Here is a 23,250-nt window from a genome sequence, read left to right as displayed (position 1 = left end):
TCCAACCGTCCCCGGATGCCTGGTTTCGATCGACCTCCGGCCTCCCTGAGCGCTGGCCCCACCCCCTGCTGGGTGTCTGGACACCATCATCCCGGCCCCTCTAACCCCCAGGCGAGAGGGTCCGGACATCAAAGGACTCCAGACCTATATCTGGGCCAGCCCCGGAGTAGGACGGCAGTTGTATCCCGGAGTCGAGAAGCCCTGCTGACGCTGTCGTGGCTGACCCTGAGACGAACTCCCCTTGCTGCTCTACCTGGAACCTGCTGGCGCTGCCGCGGTCCATCTTCGCTGTAACCACCTTGGAACCTGCTGGCACTGCCGCGGTCCACACTCGCTGAATCATCTTGGAACCTGCTGGCGCTGCCGCGGTCCACACTCGCTGAATCATCTTGGAACCTGCTGGCGCTGCCGTGGTCCACACTCGCTGAACCATCTTGGGACCTGCCGGCGCTGCCGCGGTCCACACTCGCTGAACCATCTTGGAGCCTGCTGGCGCTGCCGCGGCCCAACCTTCCGGAACCCCCCAGCTCGAGGATTAAGAGCTGTGCGTAGGGTCTCCTTGCCACCGACCATCTATAAGACTGTCCCGCTACCTTGCCCCTTGCCACGAGACTTTCCCGATCTCAGGATCTGCTGTATACATTGAAACGATACTTATTGCCCGATAAAGATTGAAAACTCTATCTACGTGTGGTGTATATTTGTAGTGGTGTGGTTACTCTGCTGTACGATTCTAGGAGAAGGCCCTCCCGTCGGAGGCCTCTCGACATCGCTCGGTCCCTTCTCTGAAGGAGGGGTAGACCTAGGGGTGGTCAGTCAGACACCTTCTGCCTCCCCCGGGTTCGCCTTTCTAACACACAGTTTACAAATTCTTATCAAATACACTCATAATTAAAAAGGTAAAATTAAAATACACTTGACATTTTTTAAAAACAATTTAAGAATTTTGAGAATACATTCAAACTAATAAGAAGAATAAAATTAATACATTAGTACAAACTAAGGCTAATCAATTATAATAGTATAGTAATCATCCAGAGTCCTTAACTTATTACATGCTTCTTTTTTTTTTCTTAGACCCCAAGATAACAGGAGAGGTCTCAAAATTTGCTGCCTTGGATGAGTATAGAGGGTGCAAAAGAGAGTACAATGAATATTTGATTGAAATGACACCTCATCACAGGGACAAATTCTTTTTTCTCTCGTCCAATCATTACACCGCGGCAGGGTTACTAATCTATAAAAAGTTTGTGGAGTAGTTGGAGTTTGTAGAAGACAGAAGAGTTGCATGTTTATATACTTTGTCACTGTGTTCAATTAAGGAGCACTAGTGAGTTTGACATTCAAAAGGATATCCAGATCTTTACGTTTGCAGTGTAATAAGCCATTTTACGAAAGTGGAATGGAGCGACAACATTCATGAAACATTTGGTTTGTTGTGTATACTACATTAGAATCTTTAATTATTTTGCTAACCAAGCAGTGTGAATGAATGAATGAAAGCATTTGTAGAGCGCACAGCTACTCAACAAGACTGTAGTAAGGAAGTCCATCATTTCAGTTTGGCAGGCCGTCTTAGGGCAGTCGAACCGACATCTGCACTTAACATTCTCCAAACTAGCTGTGTTGCACAGTCAGGTAGAGAACAAACAGTCTCCCAGGCCCTGTCTGAATGGCAAACCAGGCCACTCAGACCAATCCCAGCACTTCTCTCATACTGGGTAATAGCATTCCCAGCATGAGAGCAGCGTCGGGATTAGCATCTGGGAGATTGCGCAGTGTGCACCAGTCAAGGATCGGGAGAGTAGGAAGTTGGGGGACGTAGCATCAGGTAAGTGGTAATTTTTGTTTAATGTTTTTGTTTGTATATTTGTATTCCCACCCTACCATGTCACATTGGGAGCAACCACCACTGGCCATATCTACGCTTTTAACAAGGGCCCAATAGCTGCCTTTACCACGGCCGATGTGTCTAGAAAAACTGTTTTTTTAATACTTTGATCAAGGATCCTGCAACTGCTTTTATGTTACACATGCTTACCAGGCATACACTGAATACACTCCTGTAGGCAGTCAGGCAAGTTTTGTGGATCAAAAAGATAGGATTTATAGTTTGGAGGACCCTTTGGCAAAGCAATGTCCGCTCTATTATCAGATTCTCGTCTGCTCGATCAAGTGGTTGTGTGGCACACTGGCTCCCAGATGAAGGATTTCAATCTGCCAAGCCATAAGGTTGAAGACCTAATTTCAATAGGATACAAATCATTAATCGTAACGATTCAATTGATCAAATCAGTCGATGAACATTAAGAATACTAAAAATAGTAGAGTTCACAGTACTTAATACATTATTCATACATTAAATGAAGGAAACAGAAGGTGCAACAAACCAAGACCAAGATCACCGTTTCATTTATTTTACTATTAGACAATCTTTCTAGGTAATATATAGTATTTAAATTCATAATACATCAATATTAAGGACAAAAAAGGGGGTTGTTCCAAGGGAGAACGTGCAAAGGTAAGTAGTGCTCAGTGTGAATTGGTGGATACAAGGTAATGAGAGAAAGAAGAATCAAGGAAGGGATATTTTATACATTCTGTTACAGTAGGTCAGGTTGTAAATCACCTGCCTAGCTGACCTAGCCACATACAGTATATAATGGTGTTCTATTTAGTTCAGGTACATATTAGATAAATGTGGGCACGGTATGGGGTACAGAAAATTACAGGAGAGGTAAGCGAGGGCCCATGACCGGATTCCCTCTCTGTTTTAAGCCCAAACCTACTTGCAACAAACCTGACCACCCCTACTTTTTAACTTTTTATCCGTATAGGTGACTAAGCACCTTGATCACGGTTGTTCCCCCACCCTGTCCCAGTCCTAATGAAGACCCGCATGGCTGAGGCCTAAAGCACCCCTGAGTCCTAAGTCGGGTCGAAACGTCGACGCCTTATTGAAGAGCCTAGACTGCATTTTCTGTACCCATACCGTGCCCAGATTTAGCTAATATGTACTTGAACTAAATAGAACACCATTATATACTGCATGTGGCTAGGTCAGCTAGGCAGGGGATTTACAGTGATCCTAGTGGTCTAGGACCACTGTTTTCTGTATCACACAGCACTCAGGTCCATGACCACAGTTGGGTAAACCCCATTTTTTGAAATGGCAAGCCATAAGGTTGAAGCATCTTCCTTTTTTGGCACATGCCTTGCATTTGTCAATCACTTAATTAGCTTCTAAGACACTATTCATACTGCAGTGTTTATAGGAAACTTTTGTAATCCTTTTCTTTAACTTGGCACAGTTAAATTTCACTTACTCTACATTTAAAACATTTCTGATTTAATTTTGAACTAATGTACGCTAGTGTGGCTCAAATACCTCTGCAAGCCTATTTCCCTCTTAAACATGGAGAGGTTTAGGGGTGAAACCAAAGGAAAATGTGTACAACATATACAGAACAAAGCCAACTAATTAACATAAGTTTTTGAATGTGAGAATGTGAGTCTCTTACCCAAGAGATAAGTAAAGTAAGCCTCAAGGCATGCGTTATCACACATCTCAACAGTAGAATGCCTGCCTAATCTACCTTTATGAGAAGGATGCCAGACACATTTTAAATATCTATGGTATCTTTGCATCATTGGGGCTTTTTACCCCTACAATGTAGTGGTGCAAAACATTGAACTATAACCAATATTCAAACAGAGACAGTAAACAGAATCATTGAAAATCAATTGATAAACATTGCCTCCGCAACATCAATCAAGACATACCTCCTAGTTGGGGCAGAATGCAATCATGGGTATTGTCAAGGATGGGTCAGTAAAGGAGTACATGATTTTGTGCCCCATTATTAATTAATTATTCATTTAGCACACACTACATCTAAAATGTTTCTTGGTGTTATGAGCCCCGATTAGATCACACAAAGTGTTCATATTATTTCCAACACCGCGCAAAAAGATAATCAAAACAAAGCTGAGATATTGTATGCCTCACTCAACATATTTGCATCTCTGCTACACTTTGAAACTAAATATGGATTTCTGAGGCTGCTTGTGTTGTTGATTGGTCTCTAGAATTTTGAAAGTTTAGACTATCAAACAAGCAGGCCTGGCCTAGAAGATGCATCTTACTCGGCCTGAAAAGTATACATGGAATAAAAACCAAGAATAGAAGGGAGGGGAGTTAGCTGAATAAATCTTGCGCCTTAATGTGACAATGCTCAGATCTTTGTTGGTCCCTCTGTGCCTTTAACAGGGAAACAGGAATTTTAATTAATTGATAAAAAACCTTAAAACACTCATTTGAAAAAGCATTGCATGTTCCTTAGAAGAACTTTAAAATGTCAATTATTTCAGTTTTTTTCCCAAACCAACGAAAATGATACTGGCCTGGTATAGGGAGACAATCTGAGAAGTAATTTGGTGGGAATCATAGAAAGCATAAAGATGCTCAGATCCTTGCATCTAAATCTATCATCAGTATCCAGTTCAAAGAGCGACCACCATGTCTGAAATGTCATGGTGATGAATGACGTAAAGTCAGAAAGATTCCACAAGTAGCCATTGTTCCTTCGACATCCTTCAGTAAAGTATCTGGTCAACTTGACAGATCTCTCCGCTTTCCAAAGACATATACTTTAAACAAATGAGCGGACTGTCATTAGAAAGCTGGGGGGGGGGGGGGGCACGTGCAAATGAAATCAACCAATAATAACCCACAACCAACTCAGTAAAGTTGAAAGTGGCGGTCATTAACCTGTCATACATTCGTTAAGAAAAGGAAAACTGAGTTAGGATGATGAAAAGTGTGCAAACTACAGCTATAGACAAACACAATACTGTTATACTGAACTATAAATATAAATTGGAGTACCTTTATGCAATCCTTATGTTTACTTTAAGCACGGTTTGGCCTTTTGGGGCTCAGTTTAACCTTCTAGTTGGCTAGCAGGAAAATGAGGCTGCTTTTAAGGCTGGACAGCATGTGACATACTCAACCTACCCATGCTGGAGTCCTGCTTTGAGGAAGTAGCACAAAGGTTCCACCTTCCTTGGAAAAATAATGGGACCAAAGGCTATGATAAGCCCTAACATTTGGCAATATGTCATCACGTTCTCGTCAGAGGCGACTGTAAAATCACTAGTACAGCGATAACCAATGGTGAAACGGTTTAATTCAGCAGATCCTCAAAGGTTCTCCTCAAAAAGTACAAATACAATGTTAATTCCCATGACATGGTCTCTCTAAATGTTGATGAAATGTGATTAATTTCCCTTCAGAATACAGAAATCCTACCATTTTGACAGTCTCCACTGAGCACATATAAAGAAAACTTAGGGCAAGGAAATTCTCCACTGATACAAGCCCTTCGTTCACATGTGAAAATTGTAGCAACATTTGCAATCTCCAATTAGGAATTACTAAGCAGTAAACACAATGAACAAGTGCTCCACCTTTTACTAGTGCATTACATTTATAAAATGTTGGCTATGTGTGATCTGCTAGTACAGATGGCGGGATGTGATGTATATTCTCAACATTTAATGTCATGGCTCAGAAGCTAGAGTTTGTGTAAGTAAATGAATAAAAGAGTAGCATTTTTTATGTCTGCAAAACAGACTGGATACCTTTTGCATAGCCCCAAACTGTGTTAAGCAGTGTGTTGCCACTGCAGACAGGTGACTTTTTATTTTATTTTCATGTCATGAAGTGCCACAGATTCACTTGTGCCCATCTTAAGTAATAAAGTACCAGTAATTACTTGACTAGTGAACGTTTCCTTTTCACTGATGGTGCATAAATGACTAACTACAAAAACCCACCAAATCAAAAACTAATTAAAGCAGTAATAATTCCGACTTCACATGACTACTTTATGAATGAACGTGCAATGCAGCCACACCAGTAATGGAGCCATCTCTGAAAAACAATCCTGCAAATGCGTACCGATGCAAAAAACTATTTGGAGAAGAGCAGAAAACATGGCAGCTATTTTTGACATTCAAGTATTTCGTGATGCACTGACTATACTATCAAAATACAACATAGAGCTTACTGCTATTGTTAAAATCGACCAACACAAATCAAAAGTGTAAAACTTGATCCATTTTCCTTAGAGATAAAATCCAAATGTGGACAAGTTTCGTCAAAGAGTTGAATCCGTATCTGCTAACACAGATTTAAAGAAGATAGCTATCATTCCTTCAAATTCATGTTCAAATAGTTCTGAGATAGGCTTGCCCGATCAGCACTGTCTGTGGTTCCAAGTAATATACATTTCCTCCACTGTTATGTGTCCTTTTCGTCATCTGTTCTCCAAGTGGATGTCAACTGGTGTAGATGACACAGTGGTCGGTTGACTTCCCACGCTGTTCTTCCCTGTTGCACTTGGTGTTTTTCTGCTTTTGGTGGGGTTTGTGTTTTGGGATCCAAATTCACGTTCCGTTGTTAAACTTCTGTTTAGAAAAGAAAAATATATTATTCTGCTATGATTTTGGTATTTTTCCAAAATGTTAGCATTCACTTCCTCGACATAGACTGTAGAATACTATTCTTTGAACCCTAGCAAGGATGTATAGCCTAGAATATACATCCTTAAAGGGAATTAGACTATTCTGTGGACACATAACTCCTAAAGAACTAATGTGGAAACTAGAATACCGCCATGAAGGACTCCTAACCACGCTGCATTTTGGTTGGGTTGTGTGCAGTTATAGAATGCTACTAAGAATGACCCCTAACTGCTTTATAGTTTGGTGTGGTGCCCTACTAGTTGAAGCTACAAAGACTGAACATCTTGGAAAAAGTACAGGTTTAAGTAAACAATCCAAGCAAGTATGTGTTAACTAAAACAGAAAATTGGATTCTGAGTACGTTATGAACATCTGTAACAACATATTTGACAGGGTGTAGACAAATTATGGTTAGCAATGATCTGTATCAGGGAAATGGCATTGGTGCAATAAATTGGGATGTGCATCAACCACACAGTTGCACAGACTCATTCCTTCAGAGCAGTACACATATACAACCGAGTAGCAACATTGTCATTCCCTTGAGGTCACCCATGAAAGATTTTTTCAAAAACGGCATTCATCTTTTTACCTTGGAGGGAGCCTTTCAAAGTCGCTAATCTTTTAGAGTTGTTGCCAAAGGCCACCTGGGACACAACACACTTTTATGATCACCCATAGGCTATTTTCATGTGGCAGGAGAGCTTGTATTATTTCAAAATATTTTATTTTACCCAGAATATGGTTCAAACAGTAGGCTAGCATGCACTCTGTCTCTTAATAATAAGAACCCTAAAATTGTTAGCAGGCATTGTGCCTAAGATCATATAATACATCTTTAACAATTGGCCAGGATGTATGAGGTGGAAATGAAAGAAAAAGGAGGTGTAGAAATATCTACAAATAATCTAAGGGACAGTAGAAGAGCAAAAAGGCAAGGACTACAAAGGATCTCCCCCAGTTGAAGAAAAACATGTTTCTACCAAAGAGTGAAAAATACAAGTAACACTGAACATCCATCAGCGACCAAATGCTCAATGAATTAGGTTTTCTATGTTTTTGTAAAGATTAGTAACAGTATATTCAAACCAAGCTATCTATTTTATGCTACTGTAACACATTTAAGTCAATAGATGTTGAAAAATCCAATAGTAACGGTAGAGTTTGACCTTGACAATGATCTTGACAACCAGTCAAAGGAATACCACATCTACAATGTTGAAACCACATATCTTTACCAATTTCTGGCATTTGTTAGAGGATTAACCTCTTCAGCGCGACCGCGTTTCCCCCTCCGGTGCTGGGCGGTAATAGAAACGGGCGTGGTCATGACAGAACGGTTCCGTCATGAGCACAGCTCAACCGTAGCTCATGACGGAACCGTTCCGTCATGAGCATCGAAGGGGTTAAGGAAACAGGTCTTGGGAAAGTTTCAAGTTTATAATTCCTGCTAATTTATTAATGAACAAAGGGCATTCTAAAAGGACAGTGTTGCATTTCTAGTACAATTATTTTTAGCATAATTGAGTGTGGTGAAAATATTAAGGAAATAAAAGACTCTGAAGTAGAATTACCTTGGTGTGTGGGCAAAAGTGAACACGTTTTAGTAGTGGCAATGTATTGTTTGTTAAAATCAGGACTGTTCGGGACACACCATTTACAAACAGGAGAGTATGCATAAGAAAAGAGATTACTTTATCTTGGAGTGAACCGTAAAGTAACAGGTACAGCAGATACTGTGACATTCAGAACATACCTCTGCTATAGAACACTACTCATGCAAACTAGAATTAATAGCGATGGCAGCGACAGCATTTGTTTCGCTTTGCCAGGTATTAACTTAGGTTACCTAAATGACTACTTACGTGGATGTGTTAAAGGAGCCTACCTGAAAGTTATGCCAGAATCACAAATCAACATTTAAATTGAGAGATAAGTTAAGGGAATTCAGAACAGCATCAGTTACAAGTCTATCTTTCAAACACTGCCTATTTGTGGATTTAGAGTCATTGTCTGCTGGTATTCCACCTCTCATCTTTGTCTCATGCACAGAGCATACTAGTGAACTTCTAGGACACTCAGGGGATGTGTCCAAGTTTACGATACCAAATGAATTGTCAGTAGGGGGCCAGACAACATGACCTATTAACTTAATAAGCCTTGGACCGTTCAAAGTATGTGCTTTCCATAACAGACCTGACTGGCTTTGCTGCTTACTGTTTCTGACCTGTATTTTACCTCTTTGAGTTTACCTATCATGCCTCTACTCACAACCATTTCAACTGCATGCAAATTATCAGCAATTGTGAAGTGATATTAGTAGGGATTGTAGTACCACCACTCAAATCAGTGTTTGCCTGCTATTGTCATGCCTATCAGATTTCCAAGTTTATAATTTGTTCCAGATTTCTAAGATTTCTTGTTATGTCCACGGCACAAATAGGACCCATAATTCTTTTACATGTTGACTTCTGAAAAAGGTAGAGGCTTGAATGACCCTCTACACCTTCACATAAACCGTTGCATGTGTAAGGTGGTGCTTGAACTATCAAGATGCTTGTTGGGGTTTTATATTCCCCTTTAAGTATGGGCTAACTAAACCTCAATAGAAATCTGGAGCATACACAGGGACAGGCTTCCTCAAAATCTTCCTTTGTTAAAGCTCTTACCTCTAGATATGTCCTGTCCACAGGAAGAGGTCAGGAGTGGTATTGCACAACCCGTCATTTACATAGTACAGCACTATTGTATGAAACATCACAAGGAATGAGTGTTGAATATACATGCTGCATCTTATTTAATTGTAGCCTTTGCACCAGCAACCAATGTGCTGAGACGCCTTTTCTTTTCTTTAAAAATTTTTTATTAACATTTTACAGCAATTTTACCCCCCACCCCGCGCCAAACAATGACTGTCAATTCTCGTTTACAGATGGTACATAATGCATTATTTCATTTTTTACAGATTATGATATAAAATAAGAGAAAAGAAAAAGGATCCTGACTGGACATACCAACTAAAGCATTAGGCATTTGGGAAAGAAGAAAAGAAACGTTAAACATAACAATCCAGAAACCCCAAAAAACCCAACCACTCAACAAGGACAAAGAAAAAAAAGACCGATATACACTTCTTCAGAACCTGCTACCTTACATTACCCCCTTATACATTTAACATCCTATCTTTCCAGTCAGCAATTGGCTTCCACAGCTGCAGCCCAATGCTCTCTTTATTTTCCCCTTTCTCGCGTAGATAGCCTTCTCCAGGTTATGCATGTGCAATAGCCTAGCCAGCCACTGCTGGAATGGGGGAGCCAGTTTATCTTTCCAGGCAGCCGCTATGCAGAGGCGTAACACGGCCATTGCCACAAATATGAAGCCCCCTGCAGTATGTTGTTGTGCATTACAATCCTCTAGGCCTAATATTATTACATCAGGTGTCAGTTTCACTTTGAAAGCCAGAGATTTATCACAGAACATTTCAATACTGTTTATGAGTGGTGAAAGGATTGGGCACCCTGCGAACATATGAATTATATCCGCCTCCAAGCTATCAAATCTCGGGCACCTTACCCCCTGTGTTCCTCCCCACTGAGCAATCCTAGCTGGGGTGTAGTAGAGTCTATACAGGGTTTTAAAATGTTGTGCTTGTAGTGACGCCGAACATAAGGTTTCATGCCCTAAGCTCAGTGATTTTGATAATGTCTCCTCTGAGACTCCTAATGCCTCCATCCATTTGGTCTCATACTTCACTAGATCATCCCCTGTATGTTCTATCAATTCTGCGTACAGCCGTTTAATTGTACATGGCCGCTCTGCTTCGATCATCTGTAATATTGGGTTCCCCTTAAATCCCGCCTGACCACCACGTTTATTACCTAGAAAGCTTCTTACTTGTAGATACTTAAAGAAGGTCCGGTTGCTGACCCCCGAACTCCTGCTGGAGCTCCGTGAATTGACGTACCCCTGATTCCCCCATTAAATCTCCCATATTTCTAATGCCTTGTCTGACCCATTCTTTAAATATTACATCAGTGAAAATGTCCGAAGGTAACGTTAAGTCCCCCGCTAATCTTGTATGTCTATGAAATCTCCCCAAATCAAAGCTTTTCTTAAATGCCTTCCAAATTTTATCGGCAGCTTCTAGTGTCTTAAACCTAGTTCACTTGAAATAACTTGGCTCCGAGTATCTTAAGAAAGCATTGTTGGTTTCATCTCCCAAAATTAAACCATACACTTCTAATGACCCTGTGTGCAGATCCCCCTCTCCTTCCGTCCCTCCCAGCAGGCAGGTCATCTGCTGCAGAGCTGCAGCCCAATAATACATCCTGAGATCCGGTAGAGTCCACCCACCCTTATCGTGTGGTAGTGACATATATTTCAGTGCCCTTCTAGTCTTCCCTTGTGCCCACACAAAACGATTTACCATATTTTCTAATTTCTTAAACCAAATCAAACTAAAGAACAGCGGAATTGCTCTAAACAAGTATAGAATTTTAGGCAACAGGTTCATTTTCACGTAGTTGACCCTTCCAACAAGTGTCATATGCAAATTATGTACCCTATCCGGGTCTTTCTTCGTTTTCGTTATAATGGGGTTAATATTGATTTCCACCAATCTTCCTAAATCTGATGTAATAGTAATACCCAAATATTTCCCTTCGTTGACCACCCGTGTGTCTGTACAGCCTGTATGCATGTTTTTAATAATTTGTGTCTTGCTTTTGTTCAATGCATATCCCGCTATTCGCCCAAACTGCTCCGCCTCTGATTCGATTTCCCTTATCGCCTCCATTGGGTTAGGTGTAATAACCGCTATATCGTCTGCGTAAGCTAGAACCTTTATATCTCCCCTCCTAGTAATCAGTGGTTCAATTTGTGGGTTTTTTTTTTTTTTTCCAAAACCTTTATTGGAGTAAGCATAGAAAAGTACAAGAATGGGCCTACAACCTCACGGGCTGGCCGCTAATAACAAGGCACAGTGCATGTAAGAAAATGTACACCCGTGGATAGGTACAGCTCAAGTACAAGCATTACTCTATAGACAACACAGAACAATTTGTATTTTTATTTTTTACAAAAAGAAACACAAACACTAAAAGGCGAATGAATGATACTTAAGGTCAGCCCAAAGAGCGGAGGGGACGGTTCCACGATCAGGAGAACACACCCAGAGCCCAGAGGCTCCAATCAAGTCGGGGAGGGGGGGGGAGGGGAGCAGCGGGGAGAACCGGAAGTATAAAAAACCTTACGGAAGGGTTCCGGGAACTCTAGTCTAGGGAGAAAGGACAATCTCAGCTGTGTTGTCAAGGGGAGGGGTGCAAATATCCCCACGATAATCATTCCACTGGCCCCAAACCTTCGTCCACGCCCTGGGCCTGCCTCTGGCCACATAAACCGTCTTCTCACGAAACATGGACCAGTCCATATTGTCTTCCCACTTTGAGACCTCAGGGGGCCTGGAAGCGCCCCAGAGTTGCGCGACATCCCGCTTCGCAATCATGTAACCAAGGGTAGCCCATCTGGTCTGGGCCACCGAGTAGTCAGTGGGCTCCCACACATTCAACAGACATCTGCGAGGCTCCGGCCGCAGGGCAACACCCGTAACAGCAGTCATCACCTCAAGCACAGCAGTCCAATAAGCAGCTACAACCGGGCACTACCAAAGGATATGCAAAAAGGTCGCACTCAAGCCACATCCACGCTTGCATAGCCCATCCGAAGAAAAGCCCATCGTAACCAGACGCGGACCAGTGACATAGACCCGATGAAGAATCTTAAGCTGAACCAAGCGGAGACGGGCAGGAATGGCCACCTCCTTGGGAGAAGAGAGCGCCGATTGCCAATCTTCGTCGTCCAGTTCCAACCCATCGCAAACCCAAGCCTCCCGAAGTCGGACCAGTAAGTCCGCCCGATTATTAATCAATTTCTTGTAAATAAGAGAAATAGTGCTATCGGGAAGATGCCCATCAAGGACACGGTCCTCGAGGGGGGAAGATTCAGGCAGGGCCTCATCAGGGACCAAGACTGAGGCGAGGGCATGCCGGACCTGCAGGTAGCGAAAAAATTCCCTACCACTCAAACCATATTCCGCCTGGAGGGCCTGGAACGACTTCACACAACCGTTCGAGTACACGTCACCCACCTTACAGATCCCAATCACATCCCAGCGGTCGAAACCCTTGGTAGACCAGAGCCCGCCCAAACGTTCGGATGCATAAAGCGGCGTCGCCAACGTCAAGCGATCCTCCCACCCCAAACTCACACTCGCAGCCCGCCACACCGTTACTGCAATCCTGGATGGGCCCACAAGATGGCGCCCGGCCGATCGGGAATAAAGCGCTCTGGTAAAGTCCCCACCCGGAAGCTGGAGTCTGTCCATCTCGAATGCAGGATTACGACCCGGGGAAAACATCACGTGATTAATGGCAGACAACTGGGAAGCCCAGTAATATCGCTTGATATCGGGGAGCGCCATGCCCCCGTCATACCAAGGGATGGTGAGCTTTGCAAGCGCTATACGCGGACACCCATCCCATATCAGTTGCCGTTGAAGACTCTCAATCTCTTGGAAATAGGTCTTAGGAATAGCGTCATAGGAGTTTTGGAGCGCGTAAAGGAATCGCGGCAAGGACATCATTTTAAACAGAGCCGCCCTGCCCAGAGGAGACAAAGGAAGCTTACGCCAACGGGCCACATCCAGGCGCAATCTAAGCAACGGTGGGAGGAGATTACGCTCAAAGCGGAGCGTCGGATCCAACGTAATAAAAATCCCTAAATACTTGAAACCCGAGTGGACCACCTGAATAGGAAGTCTGCTCGGCAAGGGGGGCAAAACCCCCGAAAGAACATATACACAGGACTTGGTCCAGTTAATAACAAGGCCCGAAGTGGCTCCAAAGGAAGCAAGAACGTCAAACAGAACCAACAGAGATTTACGCGGGGAGGTGAGATATAAAAGGATATCGTCCGCGTAAAGCGAAACGCGGTCCTCAAAGTCCGGAGACCAGCGGATCCCCTTGAGGGAAGGTTCCCACCGAAGCCAAGCAGCCAATGGTTCCATGGCGAGCGCAAACAGTAACGGAGACAGGGGGCATCCCTGACGGGTACCCCTACCAAGGGTGAAAGGAGCCGAGACCCTACCATTCACCACTACTTGCGCCAGAGGTTCCGCGTACAGTAACTGGACCCAACCAATAAACTCAGGCCCAAAACCAAATTTCTCAAGAGCCGCCCAAAGATAAGGCCACTCCACCGTGTCGAAGGCCATGGAAGCATCCAACGATGCCAAAATGGCCGGCTCCGTCAGAAGCCCCGCCCCCGCGACCGCGCCGTGAAGACGACGCAGGTTCAGAGCCGTGTTGCGATGCGGGATAAATCCAGATTGATCCGGATGGACCAAGTCACTAATGACCGTCAAGAGACGGGATGACAGGAGTTTCGCCAATACCTTGGGTTCAACATTTAACAGGGATATGGGCCTATAGGAGGAACAAAGATTACGTGGTTTACCCTCCTTGGGGATGACAACTATTGTGGCCAGTCTCTGATCATAAGGGAGAATACCCCGTTCCCGGGACTCCAGAAACATGGCGCGAAGATACGGAGCCACCCTATCGGGACGCAACTTGTACAATTCGATTGGCAACCCGTTCGGGCCCAATGCTTTCCCGGAACGGAGGGAACGGATGGCAGTAGCTATCTCATCAACCGTAAAGGGGGAGTCCAACGCCACACGGTCTAAATCGGAAACAATGGGCAGGGCTATATCACGCAACAGAAGGCGAGAGTCAACCACATCCCTCACAGACACAGGGGTATACACCACACGGAAGTAATCGGCAAACCGGTCAACTATTCCAATCGGGTCCGTTACACTCACACCACTCGCAGACTGAATCACGGGTACCACACGATTAGCTCTCTCCTTCTTATCCAGCCATGCCAGCAATTTACCCGCTTTGTCACCCACATCATACAAACGACCCTGTTGCTCCCGAAACATCACTTTGGCGGCATCTGTGACCATGGACTTATAAGCAAATTGTTTCAGACCCAGGGCATGGAGCTTCTCAGGTGTGACACCAGATTCCAAACCCTCCTCCAATGCAGAAATCTCCCCCTCAAGATCAATCACCTCTCTATTTCTCGCTCTCTTAGCCTCAACAATAAGGGAGAGGGCCTGCCCACGAATCACGGTCTTAAAGGCCTCCCATAGGGACACAGCAGAGGAAACCGACCCCTCGTTATCCAGAAAATACGAGTCCAAGGACTTAAGCAAAAGGGTGCGGGTCTCGGGGGAGGTGAGGTACCACGGATTAATGGGGGCCACCCGGCCCACTGCCTCCACCCCAACCTCAAAACGAAGCCAGAGCGGAGAGTGGTCAGAGATACCCCTGGGCAGGTGCACAATCTCACGCACCGCTGGGGACTGAGCCGCAGGCATCAGGAAATAATCCAGCCGAGACAGACTCCCATGGGCCCCAGAGTGAAAGGTGTACTGAAGCTGCGTAGGATGCAAAAGCCTCCAGCAATCCACCAGGCCAAAGGTATCCAAAAATCCACCCAACCACTGCTGAGCCGCAGGGGTATCCCTAGGGGGGTGGCGATCGTGGAGGCCGGAGACTACCGAATTAAAATCACCAGCCAGAAAGAGAGTACTATCAGGGAGGTCCAACAAGACACGGCCCAAATCTGAAAAGGTAGAAGTCTGCAAGCCGGGGGGCACATAAACAGTTAATAAGGAGAGGGCACGGCCTTCATAGCGACCCACAAGAACAGCATACCGCCCCCGGTCATCCTGAATAACATCATCAATAGCCAGGGGGAGGGAAGCCCGGACAAGGATACCCACACCCCTGGAACCCGAGGTAAACCCCGAATGCGCTACGAGGCGATAGCCCCACCTATTCATTGCATGACAAACATTGCCTATCAAATGAGTCTCCTGCAGGAAAACAATGTCAGGAGATAAACGTCGTATACATTTCAACACCACACTTCGTTTGATACGATCTCCCAGACCATTAACGTTCCACGAAACAAATCTCAACCCGCTACCCCCCATCCCACCCGAAAAAGCCCAAACCCCCCACCAATGAGCATGACCATGAAAAGCAGTACAGATACAGAATAAAGTCGCCTTGAACACAGAACACACAAACAACGGACTTCCCAACCACCCACCCCCCAGGTAACAAGAAAACACCCCCCACCCTGCACCCCTGCAAAAAGCTAAAAAGCCACCCCAACCTGCAGTGTGCCTGTCGCCCAAGAACCCCTATTCTACACAAAGACCCCGGAGGAGGAAAGGCTCTGTCCCACCCGCCCCCCGATCAAACCAATGACGAGAATAGAATCATACATCAAAACACAAGTGAGGTAGAGGAACATAGGCTTACATCCCTGGAGAAGTTATACAAAACAAGGCATCAGTCAAAGATGAAATGTTCAGCTCTCTACGCCACCTTCAGCACCGCCCGGGTGGGCTTCGGACTCAGTCTCAGGAGGTCGATGAGGCAGGGAGTCTAGCCAGTCATTCACAGCATCTGGCCGATCAAAGAAGAAAGTTCGATCATTATACTCCACCCGCAGCCTGGTCGGAAAGAGCATTGCGTAACGCATCCCCATGTCCCTAAGACGCTTCTTGGCACCACGAAATCCCATACGCTGCTCAATTTGTGCGTTTTGTTCTAATTTATGTATCAATGGATCTATATACATTGCGAACAACAATGGTGAGCAGGGACACCCCTGCCTTGTGCCCCTGGTGATGTTGAAGGGTTTCGTACGGCCTGTATTTATCCCGACACACGCTGTTGGGTTTGTATAAAGAGCTTGTATTACTTTAATAAAGGTTTCGCCCACCCCCCCTCTTCTCAAAACAGCCCATAAGTACTCCCATGCCACCCTGTCAAATGCTTTCTCAGCGTCAAGTAACAGGGTGGCCATTGGGTTCCCTTCCCCTTCCTGTATATCAAACAGTGTGATCATTTTCCTTACATGAGTTGTGGTGTCTCTATGAGGTATAAACCCGTGTTGGTTGACACTCACCAATTGAGTGATTACCCTGGCGAATCTGACTGCCTGTATTTTTGAGAATATTTTTGTGTCAGCATTAATTAATGTGATGGGTTGATATGAACCAGGTTCAGTCGGGTCCTTCCCTTTTTTTAGTAAAATTACTATATCTTCTCCCGCCCAGCTACCTGGAATCGCCTGCCCTTGCTGTACTCCTTTGAAGGTTCTTGCTATTTCTTTGAATATTGAGGATAAGAATACTTTATAAAATTCTCCGGGTATCTGATCGGGTCCAGCTGCTTTCCCGTTTGGTAACCCCAATATAGCATTGTTTATCTCCTCATCCCTTATATCATTGTCCAGATACTCTCTGTCCTCTTCGCTTAGTACTTTACCCGGGGTGTTCTCTAGGTAAAGCTCTATTTCCTCCCTGTCTCGATCTAGCTCCTCCTTGTATAACGTGCTGTAGTAAACCCTGAATACCTCCGCTATCCCCGTATCATCAGTGACTATCTGGCCTGTTCCATCTTTAATTTCCTTGATTTCGCCTTTAGCTACTCTTTGTCTTGAAATGCAGCTAACGTACGTCCTATCCTTTCGCTAAATTCGTAGCACCTTTCTCTCTGCACATCGTACAGTCTGGCGGCTTTGATCGCTACCTCTTCCAGAGCCGCTGCCCTAGCTACTGTTACTTCTAATAGTCGTTCAGTGAATCCCCGCTGGTCTAAGGTAGCTAGCTCGAGGCACGTTTCTGCCAGAATCAGGGCGTTGTTCAATCGATCTCTCTCTGTTTTTTCCCTCCTCTGTTTAGCAATGGAGTAGCTAAGTGTCTCCCCTCTGACACATGCCTTAAATGCATCCCAAGCGTTCTCGATGTTAGTACTCCCTCTATTAATGTCCCAAAATTTTTTAATCCATACATGCATATATGCAATATAATCATCGTCCTTCAGCAAGCCCCTTTCGAACGTCCATGACCCCGCCACCTTCTTAAACCCTTCTCCTTCTATTGTTAATTTTAAAGGGTTGTGATCTGACAGTATACGTGGTAACCTCTCAATTACTGCATTGCTTAATAGTACCCGGGATATAAAAAAATAATCGAGCCTAACACATTTGCGGTGAGGCGCTGAAAAAAATGTGTATCCGTGATCTAACGGTTTCTTGGCCCCCCACACATCGTACATTCCATTATTTCTTGCTAAGCTCTGTATTGCCCTGCACACTCTTCTTTCTTCCCTGATATTGCACTGTTCAACGTGTTTCACAAATCTATTAACAATATAAAACGCATAACAGACCGGTTTTTTCAACATCCTGAATCAAGCTAATTGTTCGATTCAGAATCTGAGCAGTCATAACTCCCTAGTGCATTAGACCTACCAAAGAATGAATTCAGTTTTGTTACATACAATGTATAACACTGTATATCTTTCAGTTTAAACTTTAATCTAATTATTTCAACTACTGCAACTGTGTAGGTCCATGAACTAATCATTACATTATTTTTATAATTCTGTTCAGAGTATTTGACCATATATTTCCAACCTAGCCAAATGTATCCATTTAGCATTCTCAGTCTCTGGACAATAAACACATCTGTTTGTACCTACTTTTATTTTTTTTAAGCAGCTGATGCTAGTTTTATATTTTGGTTTTATCAGAAAGAACATTTATTCATTCATTTACACATCTGAGTAAGGGTAGTCTTTATAGTTAAGATCTAATAATTGTTCAGAAAGACTTGAATCTTTTCTTTATAGGCTCTTTTCTTGGTTTGTTGGACTGTTTTAACAAAATGCCCCCTGGTGTGTATGGGTTGTTGATCTTGAAAAACGAACGCCACCTACTGAATATTACAGCAACATATCTCAATCAAATTATTCAGAGATGGACACCTCTTGGGTTAGAAGATTCTGAAGTCATGTCAGCTTCATCACGCACTGTAGAAACTCAAACACCAAAAAAAGCCTGCAAGTGTTGTATATTTGTAGAGATTGTTGTAGGCCAAATCATTTTTGAGACCAGTGGCATTAATCTGAGATTTTCATAGGAACTAAAGAAGCAAGAAAGTTGATGTTCCTTGTGAGTTTTAGCAACTTTACTTTTCTGCATCTGTCTGGATTCTCAGATCCAAACACTATGGCCTTGGATACATACCTTTCATTGGAATAACTGGAAATTAGATACCATTGTGTTACTTTATATTTAAAGAATGCACAAACCTTTTCTTCAGGTGATATTAAAAACATACCAGTTAAGTAGTAATTATCATCTGAAGAAGAGTCATGTGGAATCTCGAAAGCCCACATTACTACATTTTCTGCTAATCCAATAAAAGGTATCACTAACAGGAGTGTTTGAATTTTTTGTTTGAACTACCACTTCATACAATCCATCTTCAGATTCTAAGGTGAGGGCCTTGTAATGTACACTATATTGGGAACATCTACTCAGCTATACATCACACATCCTTTTTTATTTTTAAACATTTGAATGCTTTGAAACTGACAGATGGGGTCTACCTCAGCTTCAAATGATTGACAAGGAAAATTGGTATATCTTTTGGTTAATAACAGAATGCTTAAAGTGAAACCGTCTTGAGATCATCATAATGTTTCATGCTGCTACTTGCAATCAAATCTCGGTGAGTATTGGCACATCTATTTTCTATTTGTGCCTAGATTATCAGACGTCACAGATAGAAATGGAATATGGAAATAAACCTCAGCACCCCTATTCAAGTATATATCAATTCATAAAGTTATTCAAGCAAATCAATTCAAAGTACCAGCAGCAAGACATCAAAGTCGTTCTTGCCGTGTCAGTGTAATATGAATTTATGCCAAAATTACAAGATTGTGAAACATAAGCAATATAATCAGGATGATCAGCTTGGTGTGGCAATCCTCCCTCCAAGCGTTGAACCGGCAGCCGACACGTTTCGTTTCATAGAAACTTTTTCAAGGCTTCAGTCGATATTTAGCACGAATGACCAAACAGTAGTAGTGTATGTCCGTCCAAGTCTTGTCCTGGGGATTCGTTTGTCCCTAGGTATTTTTTTTCTCTCTGTTATGTAGTAGACCGCGTCACGTATTCATATGTATAAAGCCGCTTCTTATTTTTTCAATTTTTCCGCTTGAAATTCTTTATTTTGTGTAGTCACAGAGTCATGGGCTATGATATGCCCCTTATGTCCTCGAACCTCCCTCGCGGCGCAGTCGTTCCCTAAATTGATCTGCAGGAGCACCAAGACTTGTATGCTGATATTGTATGCACAAGGGGAATAGATGTGCTCCCAATTGTTCCACCACTGCCGTTTTTAAATATTGTCAGATATGGAATATGCTTAGGAGATATTTACAGGGATATTTTTCCTCTCAAACATCAAAGTGGAAGGTGTTTTCCCATTTTTTATTACTACTGTACTTTTGGAAAGGCAGGTTCAATCTTCAATAAAAAGGCATCAAGGAAGACAAGGAAAACAAGAAAGCAGATTTGGTAACCAGGTTCAAAAGCAAACACAAGGGGCACTCTGCAGACAGTATTGGGAAAGGTATGCAGCAATAGTAAAGATGGTTGTTTGTTGCTTCGAAATTTCTCAAAGTGCAAAGCCTGTGCACTTTGTCTAATTCTGCATGCAAAATTATACCTTTCACCCAATCCTAATGTTATCTTGTCCCATGCAAATAGTAAAACAAATAAAGACATTAAAATAAATGGGGAAAATTGTGCGAGAAAAGAAGGGATAAAAGTGACTGGATACAATAAAATGGAAAGTTTTGCAAATCAAACACAGAGCCCTTAAAATATACATATACTGTGTCCAAGCATTACTTCCACACTTCTACGTCATTTCTTTCCTTTAAAATAAGGCATGTTTACTTTGTATATACTGAATAATACCAGAATTTCATCCAATGTATTAGGCAAACTTATTTTCAGATAATCATAATTTAGGAATAGTGTTAAAAAAAGGTTATTACATTATTACCAAGTATTTTAAATTGCACCAGTCCAGTTTAGGGTGAGGGTTAGTATTACTGTGATGACTTCGTTTATGTATATGAAATTTAAAATAAATTATAGAATTCACAATTGTGGTTTGGATCAGTTTAAAAATAATTGTAGAAAATGAATTATAATTATTTAAATGTTATTCGATTTATGGTTAGGGTAAGACGTTACAATATCACGATTAAATTATAGGGTTATGGTTAGCATTAAGATTACAAGAAGGTTATATTCAATGCAATGAAGTAGATAATACAATAGGGTTAGAGTTAGTATTAATTTAGTATAATGTATTGTTTAATGTAAATTGGGTGGCAGGCTAGGTTTTAAAAAAAAAGTAATTACATTTAATAGTAAAGATTTGTTGTTGAGAGATTGAAAATAATTTCATTCAATCAGAAATAAGGTTATGGAAAAGGTTAGCATTAAAGCAAGATTTAGCATTAGGGAATGATGAGAAATAGGGGAGAAAAGTAACAGTAATGATAATTGAGAGAAGTAAATGGTTATTGATGTACAGGTGGGCACATTAAAGTTTAGAGAAGTAACAGTAGTAGAAATAAGCACCTATATGCGAGTTAGTTGCTGATGTAGGCTGTTGTGTATGCCTGCAGGCTACCTTTCACAGGCTATGCTGCCAGTACAGGAATCAGAGAATGTGCAACAAGTTGCTAAGCAACCTACGCAGTCTCTGTGCTACCACAATCTTCAAGTCAGAAGCACTGTGCTGTTGCACAGATGTGACAGTGCTTTCTTTGTCCAGTGTACTTCCTTGCCTGACTTGGATCTCACCAGGAGTACAACGAAAGGAAAATCGCCACATTACAGGGCCATATCTTATTATACTAACCACAGTCACCTTATTTAACAAAGCTCCTATTTCAATGCGCCTAAATGTATTTTGGTGCATTGAGCAGTGGCGTCTGGTATTTAAAAGGGGTAGGGGGTTGGGATGCGGGGCCCGATTGTGGGGTAGGGGGTAGGGGGGGGTTGGAGGGGGGAAATGAATTAAAAAAATGAACACTTACCTGTCTGCTGTTTGCCAGAACCTCCTCCTCTCCCTCTTTGCCGGCTTCCAGGGCAGGAAGTAGGAACCACCTGGCTCCCAGCCCCCTGCTAGGCAATTCTGAGCGCCATGGAGCAGCACTCACCCAGATAATGGGAGGCTGGGCAAGTTCTCCATGCAGGCTGTAATGCAGACAGCATAGAGAACATGCAAAGTGCGCATGACGGTTTGACCAACCCAAGACGGCCGGCCAAAGCGTCCTGCGCACTTGGAGTGGGCAAACTACTCCTCACCTGCCTTGCTCTGTGAGCAGAGCAGGCGCACCCCATCCCAGATAAGCAAGGGGAAAAATAAAATAATAACAATTACTTATTATCATTTTATTTTTTCCTCTTTGACCTGCTCAGTGAGGCGACGCGCCTCCGCCTTACCAAAGGAGCCACCACTGGCATTGAGATAGTATCCGACTGCACAAAGTTAACTCCTTCTAAGGTTTAGCTACTTTATAAGTGGCCAAAGTGTGTGGCAACCACAAGCAATTCGAATTCTTTCCGAATTTAGGTCATATTAACAGAATAATGTAAGCAATCGTTAACTGGTGGTGAAGAGGCATCATATCAGAAGAAACAAAGATAACCATACCACAGCTAAAGGTGCAGTAATATTCGGCTGCTTCCAACTTGTCTTGGGTTTATCTTGCCGAACTTACCTAATTCTCTAATGGCCCTCTCTAGTTAGGTAGGATTCTCTGCAGCCACCACTTTTAGTATACACAGTACAGCTGAATAAACTTACACTCCCAGACAGGAGTTGACATTACAATCTAAGAACTTTTTCACTAGGCCTACTAGTACCACGACTCAAATAGCGCACAGCAATATGAACCAAGCAAACATAAATTACCTGTTGTACATTTTCAATGCGACCAGGACCAGTGTGAAAATGATTATCACTCCAACAACAATAGCCGCTACTATCGCTCCCGAGCCTGATAAAACAGAGCAGTTTGAAAACATTACATTAGAAATGAGACAAAGGTTACAAATATCACATCCTGGAATAAAAAGAACACAGCGGCAAGAACATTAGGTGAAGAAACAATTAAGAATGCGTGGGTCTTTTATAGACTGGACAGACTGTAAAATACATATACACTGAAAAGCCTACAAGATGTTCATACCTAGTGCGGTTTGCTACGGAGGGAGATGTTTGCCAAATGGGAAATTCAACTTTCTAAAATGTTTACTAAGTTAACTCATTCAAGTTTGAATATCTGTCTTCTGGTGCAGACAAAATTTAAGCCCATTTGAGTTTGAACCAGTTGACTCAATTTACCTCAATACTCTTGGCTCCCTGAACCCGTCACGTGCTTAGAAAAGGAAAACAAATCAGTGAAGAGTTGCAAAAATGTGACTAGGTCCTCTATGAACTTGTGCTCCCTTAACACCTCAAGGGGTCACTTGGGACATCAGCTCACAAAGCACCTGATGGGGACACTGGCCCCACATCCTCACTTGACAGCTCGAAGGAGGGGTGTGCACATGGGCTTACCTAGCAGCTCAGGGGGTCTTGAGGACTTGCACTCACCTACCTGGTACCATGGTACCTCAAGCATGTGCACAGACTGTACACAGCAATGGAGTGATTTCTCACCATGGATCTCAGAGGCAATTAACAATATT

The 23,250-nt window shown here is 43.0% G+C and overlaps 1 protein-coding gene across 1 annotated transcript in view; it reads right to left on the bottom strand.

Annotated features, from left to right (window-relative positions):
* Nucleotides 1–2,396: 2,396 nt before the first annotated feature.
* The window catches only part of NCMAP (non-compact myelin associated protein), a 990,488-nt gene continuing 969,634 nt past the window's right edge, over nucleotides 2,397–23,250 (bottom strand). The window contains exons 5-7 of the transcript XR_013608733.1: nucleotides 22,472–22,556; nucleotides 15,930–16,076; nucleotides 2,397–6,471 (exon numbers count right to left, since the gene is read on the bottom strand). The gene's annotated coding sequence lies outside the window, so the exon portion shown is untranslated. The remainder of the gene's footprint in view (nucleotides 6,472–15,929; nucleotides 16,077–22,471; nucleotides 22,557–23,250) is intronic.

This window comes from Lissotriton helveticus, chromosome 3_1 (assembly GCF_964261635.1).
Source record: "Lissotriton helveticus chromosome 3_1, aLisHel1.1, whole genome shotgun sequence".
Lineage (NCBI taxonomy): Eukaryota > Metazoa > Chordata > Amphibia > Caudata > Salamandridae > Lissotriton > Lissotriton helveticus.
This window is presented reverse-complemented; position numbering and strand designations above follow the sequence as displayed.